Source organism: Cynoglossus semilaevis, chromosome 7, assembly GCF_000523025.1.
Source record: "Cynoglossus semilaevis isolate Cse_v1.0 chromosome 7, Cse_v1.0, whole genome shotgun sequence".
Taxonomy (NCBI): domain Eukaryota; kingdom Metazoa; phylum Chordata; class Actinopteri; order Pleuronectiformes; family Cynoglossidae; genus Cynoglossus; species Cynoglossus semilaevis.
This window is the reverse complement of record NC_024313.1, coordinates 7,923,474-7,935,812: the sequence shown is the minus strand read 5'-3', so window position 1 is coordinate 7,935,812 and position 12,339 is coordinate 7,923,474. Positions and strand designations below refer to the sequence as shown.

General features: G+C 39.7%; 1 protein-coding gene across 5 annotated transcripts in view; it reads left to right on the top strand.

Annotated features, from left to right (window-relative positions):
- plcb4b (phospholipase C, beta 4b) overlaps positions 1–12,339 on the top strand; it is a 48,440-nt gene that overhangs the window by 3,727 nt on the left and 32,374 nt on the right. For 2 of the 5 annotated variants that reach the window (XM_025056955.1, XM_025056956.1), the window contains exon 2: positions 3,487–3,532. The gene's annotated coding sequence lies outside the window, so the exon portion shown is untranslated. The other 3 variants (XM_008313241.3, XM_008313240.3, XM_025056957.1) reach the window with 3 other exon arrangements.

The window sequence follows — 12,339 nt, the reverse complement described above, 5'->3', positions numbered from 1 at the left end:
AAAGGGGGGAGGAGGCGGCTACAGTAGTCAGCTGTTAGAGGAGCAGGGAGGAGCTGCTTCTGCTGCGGATGACTCACTATCAAGGTTCACTCATTCACTCGTTTGCACACACGTGCACGCGCACGGACAGACTGGCACGTTTGGTTTGGTGGGTGGGTTTGGGGGAGGGAGGAGGAGGAGATAGAGGAAGGAGGAGGAGGGCGCTGCAGAGCTCCTGCTCCTGCTGCTGAGTGAGGTTCCCAATCAAAGCGCATCAGGGCCGCTCAGTCTCCACTGGAGGGCGAGTGGCACAAGAGCACCGGGACACTCCAGCAGCAGCAGGGACACAGAGCAGACAGACGGACAGGAGGAGGGAGACGGGACAGACTCAGCTGCAGCAGCTGGAAGGCAGGGACACGTTAAGGTCCAGACTCTGGACTCTGCAAAGCATCATTTTTACTGCCATCCGCCGGATTTACTCCTTCATCCAGCTGTAACATCACGTAAGGAACACACACACACACACACACGCGTATTGTACTAGTAGCGGATGCTGTGGCGACAGGACCATGCATCTGAACTCCATCACGCTATAGCTCACTAAAGCCCTCCTCACTGTTAGTCTTAGTCTCTCTTTGTGCATGCATACTTGTCAGAACTCCTCACTCATTCCCATTCATTGCAACATCCAAACCCGACCTTTATTGTTTTTGCATTACCTTTAACACTTTAACACTACCTCTCTAACCCTGTCCCAGCCTTTAGGCACAGATTCAGGTGAGGAAACGCTGCACATAATCACCGTTAAATTACTCCTGGTCCCGAGAAGGTCAGCGTTTATCCCAGTAATCGGTCCTCAAAACGTCATGAAAACACTCGGACACACTCTCATAGTGTAGCCTGAGCTACAGTGCTAGCTAACCAGACGCAATAAAAGGACCTTTAGAAACCTGATCGCCGTTTTGTTGTTGTGCACTTTCGCTGCCACCTCCTGCACGCAGATACAGCATTGCACGGAGACGGAGTGTCTTGTAAACTTGATGCAATGTTTGTTTGTTTCTCTTTAACAATTGCAGCGGCTGATTGGCTAGTGTGTGGAGCTAACTCTAGCGGGATAGTGCAGCAGGCAGCAGCCAATGTGATGACAGACAGTGGCCAAAAGAGTCAGTGGACGAACCGACACACAACGGCTGCTTTTTATCCTCACATCTGTGCAGATGATTTGTGGCACTGCAGCATTTACAACATTGATATAAAAACATCTTAAATTTCACAGTAACACAAATATGTCGTGCAGAACCCGTGCATCATAGACTGCCATAGTATACATACCCATCCAGACTCTGCAAGGTGTCATTGATTCTGTGCCAAAGGTAACACACAGATAGATAAATATATATATATATTTATTTAATAATAATATTTACTTATGTCATTATATAATCCCATTCATATGCATGAATTATTTTCATGTCATATTTCAGCATTGTTCACCTTCCACTTATGTACAAGAGTTGCCTCTTCACAATGTAGTCGTCACTGACAGCAATAAGGCAAATTGATTGTCAAAATGAAAACGATGAAATCAATATCTTTTGTTATTGCTGCACTAATTCTCTTTTTGCATGCCCCAAAACTGCTAATTTGTACTTTATTACATTAATGAAATTATAGGGTTTTTTTGTTTGTTTTTTGTTGTATTTTTTTGTGATTCTCAGGATAGGTTTTGGGTGAGTGCGACGTAAAGCACAACTTGTTCACCGTAATGTTCAGGACATTTTTTATTCATGTGCATCTTTGCATTTGTTTTGACACAGAATCAGACAGCTGGTCTCTCATAACCTGTTTTACCAAATACACAGAGAGGGAGAGTGTGAGGGTGATATTTGTTCAAGAATAACCCTGTAAGCTTATTTACTCTTCAAATACCTCATGATGTATTCTGTGCAAGGTTTCACCTGGGTGAACCGGATGCTGCTAATGCATGTTACAACCGGATACTCCTTCCTAGTATCTGACACATTTATTTTATGCCTCTCTCCTTTATTTCCTTATTTAAAAGTCAAGAAACAAGGTATTTATATACAGTTAATTTCCACTGTTCACTTAAAATCAAACTGGATTTTAAGTTGTTTTTGTTTTTCATTGGTATCAGAAAGTCTGTGCAAGGTATAAGGTATACGGGAAGCATCACTCTTATGTGTGATGCGTCACAACCCCCCCGACCCCCCACTTGTAAAAGTATTCGTCCAAAATCTCTTGAGTCAACAGGTTCATTCGCTGTGGATCACAGGGTGTGTCATCTGTTGCTGTACTAATACAGATGCTTGTCTCACTTTGTCTTTTCGCGCAGGAAAGGTCGTCACCATTATGTAAAGAAAATCTAATTTTGCCCAAGCTTATTGACATGGGCACATAAACATTTCACAGGGAGTTAGAGCAGTAAACACGACCCTCCCTAACACAATAACAGTCCCTCACCTGTGGTCTGAACCAGACTGTGGAGCCTTTTAGTAAATAATAAGAGGCTTAAAGGTTAACTTGAAAGAAGCACTTGTTTTTTGTAGTTTCTTTTCAGATGAGCTAGCTTTATAAATATAGTCTTCCTACTGGTAGTAAATGTGATAAAAACGACTGGGTATTTTCAGTAGGTGCTGTGGAGCACGAAGCTTTAAAGTCTTATGTTTAATTGATGGTGTGTTGACAGCGTAATGAGAGCTCTGCTGATTTTTGGCAGTGACCATCACCAGTAATTATTTACTTTATAATTTGACAAACAAATTTGTGGCTTTATTTTATTTTATTTATTTTTTTGCATTCTACGCTGTAATGCGTTATTAATTTCCTTTTTAGTGACACTTTTCATTTTGTGTTCTTTAGATTTATATTTTCTGTCTCTGACAGCTTCACTCAAAATAATGAATATATTTCTTTTTAATATCCAGTTTGTATTTCTATGATTAAAGACAAACGATGCGTAAGGCATTTGACTATTTATGTGGCAGGATAAACTTTTTTTTAATCAACAAATAATATATATTTGGCTAATAATTTGTCTTAGGCAACATTACCACCAGGTCACATTGGATTTTATTACCACATAGTGAAATTTTACTTACATTTTATTTGCTTTTCTTGCTGTATTAAAATGCTGAATTATGTGTGTATTTATTGATCACCTTTGTCTATTCTCTTCTTTTCGTCAAACACTTTTGTCAGTGTCATTTGACACCATTAGCTCTGCAATCTCTCTTTATTTCGCCCCCTCAAAGAAGCCTTGACAAAGCTGTCATAATGGATGGATAATAGATAATAGACAGACAGATGGATGCATTGGTCAGCAGGCAGGGGGACTGTCTTCCTGGCTGACAGCCATTCATGTATTTGTAGCATGTAAAAAAAACATGTTTAACATTATGTTTACTGCCATAGTTGATACGTGTAAATTAAGGTCATGTTCTTCTGCCTGTACCATGAGTTTTGAATGTCCTTTTTCTGGCTTTGCAGGCCAAGACATGAGCTTCTCTCACTGAACGATATTGATGCTGAACTGGTAAGTCTTCAACCACAGATCACTGCCGCAATTCTCATTTCCTTTTTTCCGCATTTCTTTTTTTTTGTGTCATCCAGTCCCTGTCCTCTCTGACATAATTGTCACCCAGCAAATGTCTGCTACAGCGAAAGGGCTTTCTTCCCTGAATGTAATTTATAACTTAGGCTACCTCTTCAGTATTAGTTTCCAGAGCATCCTGTTCATGATTGCATATTAATAACCCAATCTGCATTAAGTGAATTGAAAAAAAAAAAGTGTGCGCATAATGTGTGTGTGTGAAACATATGGCCTCATCCTGCCCATATGCCGACCTGATAAGTTATGTAAGCGTAATATTTTAGCCTTGTTGATCCTCCTGAAAATGATGAAAAAGAACCAGAGGGCAAACAAAAAAATACAACAAATTAGAAGGGAAAGAAGGAATGAAAATCTGTCGTTTTTATTTTACCATTTTCTTTATAACATTTTATCCCTAAAGAATGTTTAGTTTATGGATACTACTGCTGACATCTGCCTTGTACCTCAGCACATAACTACCATAGTAGACATAACAGTAAGAAATGCCCTTGTTATCTGTACCTTAGAAACAATGCCATAGTAAAATGGTCATGCAAACTTCAGTCACCGATTGGCCAGTTGTGTGGCTGCTGCTGTGTGCTCTATCATGTCATGCTTGGAATCGTATTGTAGCGCTCCACATTATGCTCTGTATTAATGATGTCATCTGTATTAATGATACAGGCTCCAGCCTGAAAACTGTTTGTTGACTAGACCACATTAACATGTGCTTCAAGTTTACCACGATAATATTCTGGATATAATGTGTGTTAGAACCTGTTCAGGACACAAGGTATGATGGTATTGTTGCAAGAAAAGGAATTATACAGTGGACACTTGTTTAGAGTGTTTCATTAGTTTACTATGATAGTCTTTTAAGATTTTAAAAGATTTTACAGAAAACTTTTAACCTCAATTTGTCATTCTTAGTGGCTGTCATTTTTAGAGTTATGCAGTGTAAACAGTGATATATATCAGTAACATGTATTAGTTACAGGTAAATACACAATTCACAGGCTAATTCAATTCGAGGTCAATATTTTTGTATGATTTGATCAGATCCGAGCTGTCAAATCCACCTTGAACTTGATTTATTTTTAAGCAAATCCATCTTTATCCCTTGTTCCACGTATCGTCACTACTCATTCATCAACTACTGCTTTAATCCCCTGCAGGTTCATGGGGTTGACACTGCACTGAAACAATGGAGTTTACACTTTTTAACAACCTTTGTAATACTAGAGTTCAGAAGAAATAAAAAGTTTTTTTAAATTTGAACCTCAGTTAAACAATTTAACTTCAGTAGATCAGTGGATTTTAGTCTTTACAATTTATCAAATCGTTAGTTTTAAATACTATACTATATACTATTATTTTAAGAATACACATCCCATGAATATCTGGGTCCAGTTACTTTATGCTGAGGCAGATACTGTATATTCAGAAGCAAATAATAACTTAGTCACACAGTTGTATTTACAGTATTTTTACATGCTTACATGTCCACTCAGTGTTGCATCATCAGTCTCGGCCTCGGAGGCTGCAGGCTTTCCAAACCTGGCTCAACCCTGTCTGTTCTTCATGTTAATATGTGAGGCCGCTCACTGTTTGCTGCTTAAAGAAAGTGGGAGAGCAGTGATGAGACAGTTTATCATCACTGCAGAGATAAGGACGTCTGAAGGAAGGGTGTAACGACAGGGGGATTCTCTACAGACTCCTAGCCAACAACAAAGAAAGATGGACAGACAGAGAGAGGAAGCTGCTTTCTCTCATACCAACAGATGGGAGCCGTAGCCACCAGGTCAATATTTACTCATTCTTTGTGGGAAAAGTTGGCAGCGTTACTTAAGCCGCTTCAGTAGCGAGCTGTGAGATCAGCCTGATCTGTGTGAAAAAGTCAGTGATGTACAGAAGCAACACTCGAGCCACGATCATTTTCCCTCATTTGTACTGCGTGTGTTCGTCCCTCCTCACTTTACCCATGGCTCTATTCACTGTGGGGATACATGTGAACGCAATTTGCACTTTCAATTAAACTGTCGACCTTCGCTCTAGAACGCAAGATTTGATTTCGTACCATCCTCTCCTGGATAGCTATTATTACACAGCCAGCCCAGTAAAAGAGAGTCTAGGATTTTTCACTATACTGACGTAGATCATTGATGTCAGCAAAAATAATTTTCGCTCCCACAGTCAATATTCATTTTGATTGGACTGGGCACAATGACAATTGTCATTTATTTCCTTCATGCTGCTAGTTAAAATCCCTAATCGCATAAAGACATTTATCACAGTCATATAAACCAGTGGTTCTCAAACACTTTTCCCAGGAACACTAGTGTTCAGATTTCACTAAATTGGCATGGAAACTATTTATTTACTGCAAATAATGTTTTTGTTTATGTGACAGGCACATTATATACCCTTCCTCTAGAAGTCAGTAACATGGCTGTAAAAAGTTTTTGTTTGGTGGGATATTTCTAATATAAAATTTGTGTCATGGTGCAAAAAATATATAAACGATGTGACTCATTTTTAGTCAACTAATGTGAAAAAGAAAAAAGTATGTGTGTCTGATTCAGAGTGTAGCTTGTTCACTTTGAGATTAAATGAAGACGATGGTACAGAAATACATACATATGGCCAGGGTTCAGGGTTTGCCTGCAGCGTGCTGATGAGCCTCTAACGTGGCTGCAACACATGACTTGGTGGTCAGGTCAGATGACTAGATAAACAGCAAGAATGCCGGGTCTTCTGTATTCTACAGCACCGCTGTTGTCTAGCAGAGATAGGAGGTGCTTTTGTGTGTGTGTGTGTGTGTAGAGTGTGTGCACCAGAACATTATATTTAATCATCTCACTACTGGAGGAGAGGAAAAGAAAAAAAACGAGGAGTACAGATAGTCAAGGATTATAGAGTTGAGATGCTATAGATAAGTAAAGTGTTATCATTAACTAAGATACATATTCATAAAGGTCTGTTCCCTTTTTTAATTTATTTTATGCTCTGAGATATTTAATGTATGCTTCGACTATTGGATCTTAATGGCATTTTCTCTCGGCAATCCTCCTGAGTTTCTGCTCGTAAAATAAATACTGCTCTATGTGCTACAGGCCATAAAGAAGCAAACAAAATTCAGACCCAGTATAAACACACACGAGTTCTCTCAGATAGATTTTCAGTGAGTGCCAGATATTTGTCAAAGGCCCCTAGCGATTTCTCATCAACCACTTCTTGCATGTCATTTAAACAAACCTCGTGGCTTAGCGCATAAATCCACCAGATGGTTATCATAACAAACTGTGGAAGTATGCAAAGTTTAGAAGTGTGTCTCAGTCTAGGCACATCACGAGAGTGTGCCCTAATCTCTTTTTGGACAATCGTGGGAGAAAACCATTTGTTAAATGACTACATCATATCAGAAGATCAGGGAGATGGCTGTTCTCTAATGATCAAGCCTCAGGAGAAACGTTTTTATGAAAGCACTGTACACGACTTCACAAGTCGATGACAGGATAGCTCAAAATAACAACAAAGTTTTACAGAGGTATGATCTAAATTTTAAAAATGTGATTACGTACATTGCAGTTTAAATGTAAGTCGGAGGCTGCATACATTTTTTGTGGAAAATGAGTCATTTAGTGAACAGGAAGTGTCTTGCGGTATAGTTGTTGCTGTAATCACCATGATCATGACAGCAGCTCTGACTAAAGTACTTCATAAAATTGTATTTGTTTTTTTTTTGTCACTACTCCTGCTCTCGAAAACTTAAACTGGTTAATGTTCGTAGGCAGGAATGGTTTGGTTACATCAGCAGCGACTACATTATCAGACTTCAAATTCAGCTCAGTAAATCAGTGGTTTATAAGTGGTTCTCTCTGAGACCCCAGCAGCATCTCTGAATTTCTTTCTTTGAGATTAACTGGTGGATTACCTTTAGAATTTAATGTTGTTTAACTGTGAACACAGTACAGCTAATTACAATCAGGGACCTTGATTGGACAACTTACACCCCTACTGGTGTGTTGTTGGATTAGTTCGGTTTTTCACTCTTTTCAGTGTTTGTGTGCGTGTCAGTGGTTAAACTGGAGCTTGGGAATGACACAGTTAATGTGCATTATATGTACAACCACAAAGAAACTACAGCATGTCAACCGTGTTTCCCGAACATTGAACAACCCGAGGGAACCGATAGCAAACAAACGCCTGCTGTACTAAATTGAGTAAGTTACCTTGTGATACTTCAAAGGTTGGTCGTATTCCAGACAACACAGCTCAGGTCCACTTGTGGTTCAACTTGCAGCGGCCCAGCCAAAACATAATCAAACGAACAAACACAGCACAAATGTGTCGTTTATTATTGTGAACCCATAAATGTGTCAGTAGTACAACTGTAGTTACAGGCAGTAAACCACACTGCCATTCAGTTGTATATGTACAATTCTGTCGTTGACACCTTTCTAATAAATAAACTAATAATATATTATGAAAGATCTGCATTTAAAACATCTTAATCAGAGCTGCTCCACCAAAATTTTAGTGTCTGTTTGTCACACTACTTGTTCGACACAATAGGACCAGAGGACAGCCAAAAATACTTTGTCCCACTTTTGTCCCCGTTTTCTGCGGTCGGTAACAAATAATTAAAACCAACTAGCCATCTCCTGCCGTAAGACTTAGTCATTTTTAAATGGCTGGAGAAATGGTGCCTTAGATCCTACAGTATGTGCCCTGAAATGTGTTGTATTTTATGAATTGTTTTTTTCCCACACAGTGTGACAATATTGTAGTATAGATAAAACAAGGAAAATATACTCTGTTCTAAACATAGCTACTTCTCTTGTCACGCCGTTTTTTAAAAATTCTTTTATCCAAGACGAAAGCTAAAATTTGCTCTGCCTTCCCTCTGTGACTCAGGAAATAGAACATAGACCTAGTCTTCCTCTCACCTTCTCCCTCCGTCGAGATTTTACACTTTAGTTTTCTCTGCTTGTCTTATTTTGGCCTTCAGGGAGCTGACTGCTGACAGCATCATAGTAGAAAAAAAAATCTGAGAAGTCAAAGAAGGTGAAAAATGTTCTGAGCGTGTGCATCACTTTATTCCTCTGCTTTTCTCAGATTTTCCAAACATTCCTGCCATCTCAAATTTCGCTAAAAAAGAGACACTAATTCAGTGCTGTTCTACTGACAGAACCCATGAGACCCATAGAGCTTTTTCATTTCCTTAATATTTAGGTAAACTCACTCGCAGTCCATGAAGAGACAGGGTAGAAATAATTGGACTGGATCAGTTCCAAAACCCATGGTCAGCCACCCTGTGTAGATCAGATGAGTGAAGAGACAGAATTACAGCAGAGAATTTGGTTTATGTCTGGTGGAGGAAAGGAGACAGAGACAGAGGCATAAAGTGGTGACCGTGAGCTGTGGTGACCGTTAGCTGTGAAGCTGAAAGAAGAGATGAGTAAAAAAGAAAATGAAGTTGACAATAGTCATTCTCATCATTAAGATTAACAGCTGCGTTCAGTTCTGGTTTGGAGGGTTTGGACTTAAATTTTATTTAATAAAAGATAAGAACGAGACTGATGCCCTCTGAATGTCTTTGACCGATAAAGTCTTGTCCTGGAATTAATATGTGCAGTGACCAAAACTCTTCTGAGTACTTAGTGCTTCAGTACTTCCATTTCCATTGGGGTGACCCCGTTATCAAGAGTGAGAAATCAGTGTAAGAGCCTGTCAACACTATGGGACGCAGCTGCTTGAAAATCAGACGACAGGAGGGTTTTTTTTTTTTTTTTTTTCAACTCTATAGTTAGATACCCCCGTGATACTAAATGGCAGAAAACCACTCCAAAAAAAGAACACTATCTGACATCAGTTATCTGTAGTGATTTTGTAGTGACTAATCTGCCGTATTTGTCAGTAATTGTACGTTTGTTTTACGGCAACATTTTGTCTGCAGCAATCAATCTATTATGAACCAACAGCTTTATATTCTGTTTAAAAAAACACTGCATTGTTTGAGAAAAGTGTTTAATTAGATGAAATATTTGGTTTCACCTTTCCAGAATGTCAATATTTAGTTGTTTCTTTATGGCCACAAGAAAAGTCAGGGACGTTGTTGTTATTTCGAGAAAACAAAAACCCAGAGTGTGGGAATGTGCATCAAGGTTTTTGCATGTATTAGAGTTATATTTAGCGGAAGCTATTTCAGATAGCGTGGATAATGTCACTTCCCCAGCCATAACCGTCTCACCTGTGGGAGTGTTTGTGTGCTTGGCTACATTAACGGCATTGTCCTTTTAATCAGCACCCCTGTGTGTTTCCCCTGTAGAGCTGTCACGGGCTGAGAGATGATGGTAGACCTGCTATTTAAATCCTCATGTTGGTACCAGGCTCATACCTGATGCCCTAATCTGAGGAATCCTTAACGCACCACTGGATGGTGCTTTATATAGTAAATATTAATTGAAAATGGCAGAAGAACGTATAAAAAATGTCTGATATTTTCCATTCTCACTTGACTTGAAGTAGCAATAGTGCTAGTTGAGTTTCCGTAGTAGACTCTGTTTGTTGTTGAATTGATTTTATATTAGTCCTATTGACATCAAAAGGGTTGCATTGCCTTTTTACAACATACTCAACACATGAGCACAGATAAATGAATGGTAAATACACCCTTTTCGCACCTGAGGTTTCTCTCGTTCTGACCGTCTATCTGGGCCTTATCATGTTCTAACCCATTTGCCCTGCACATTGTGAGTACTGATCACTCTGTGTACGCGTGACCTTCATATTTTGGCACAGAGCCTTCCCACTGATCCGTTTTCCTGGCTGAAGTGGCCTGTGAACAGCTCTCGTCCAGCGAGGCCACTTGACATGCATACTATTTGATCCATATAAGCTGCCACTGTGGGCGTGACCCATACAGATGAAGAGCAGAGAGGTGAGAGAGAGAGACAGAGCTGGGATATTTATCCCCAGAGTGGCTGAATACCTGAGAACAGACTTGTTACAGCCAAACAGAGGTGACCACGCCATGACCGATGGCAGGAAAGTTGTTCCCAGAGTCACGGTGTGAATGTGGCCTTGTGTGACTCACATTGGTATCACCTGAGGGACTCGGTTGATTGTGCACCCCTTGGAGTCTGTTTTTTTGCTCAATTTCTGTGGAGCGAGCTCAGGACAAAAACAAACAAAAAACAAACCCCACAAGCTCCTCTTTTGAGTGATGGTTTCTCCAGGATGTAAAAAACACTGTTTTCGTCTACTGAACTGTCTCGGATAAAATGACCTGGATGACTGAAACCTACATAGAGTTTTAAAACCCCTAACCCAATGTTATGCTTAAACTGTGTGTCAACCTGCTGACTGTCCTTAATTCACCTGTTTGGCTCAGAGGGGTCTGTTTTGACAATTTGGTGGCATCATTTTCTGATATCTTGCTTTATTTTTTCTGTACTTTAGTTTTTCTCTGCGTATACTCTTCATGCTTTGTTAGCCTTAAAAAAATCCATCTTATGTTCAGTTTAAATTATTAAATTCTACTGAAAGGTGTTGTCCGTTAAATGATTAGATCCTTAATCCTCCAACACTTTGGACTCGACATAAAGTTTTTTAAGGTCAGCATCGACTCCTTTCCTGGTGGTGACTAAATAAAATCTGACTCACCTGTATTTGTCACCTTAACAAAACAATATAACAACGTTAATGTCAGCACACAGTTGACGTTGTTGTTTAATTTTTGAGGGCCTTGGGCCTTTTTTTGCTTCCTGTTTGTTTTATTATCTGTTGTTTTATTGGTCTCTGGGAAATTCAGGCTGTTGAGCACAGCTACAGATGGTTCCTCTGGGAAACACCCATGATTCAGGAAATGGCCATACAGGATGTAATAGAACTTATGCAAACAACCAAACAATGGAAATCAAAATGACATGTTTCCCAGATAACAGCACGTTAGAGGTTGTGTCTTTTGCATTTATTAATAATGTGTAATTTTAAAAGAGACGTGTTAATGCAGATAAGACATCACAGTGCATTAGATTAATTAAACTTCTCCCCATAGTTATTAAAACTATGTTGCTTTATTCTTCCCCTACTCTGCCCAGGGGGATGTGTTTTATGAGGTTCAGTGTGAATGTCACAGGATACATTTTTATTGCTCTTCCTAACTAAATGGCATTAAAATCCGATCATCCCTGATGTAAATAAAATTTGCAGCAGAGCAGCTTTTTTTTACACAGCTGTTAAAATATATCCTGTCCTGTCTGTGCTAATCTGTCAGTTTTCATCTTCAGCTTGTTTAAAGAAAGCATTGCTGTGACCGTTGAGGCGAACACACTTGTTTCCAAATACAGGAAATGTGGCTGAAACTGTTATGTCTGTGCACTGTATGCTTTCAGCGAGCTTTTATCCTCGCCGACACACCCACTGCTCATGAGTTACAGAGGAGAGGAGGTGCTGCAGCAGCTGCTGCTGCTGTCTTGTTTGCTAACTCATTATCACCACTCCTTCTATTGACTCCTTCAGGGAAGCAGATTCCCATTAAAAGTGTGTTTAGTAGAAGCCGGAGGAATGATTGAAATTGTGCACATGTTGGAGAAGATGAGGGTGGTGCGTGTGAGTGCAGCCCAGTGTGGTGTGAGCGACGACAATTGTGCAAGGACAGGTTGGTGTGTTCATGTGTCAAAGCCTCCCCTGAAGGGAAGACAAACATTCATGGAATAACAGTTGTTGTACAAGACAGGACTGAA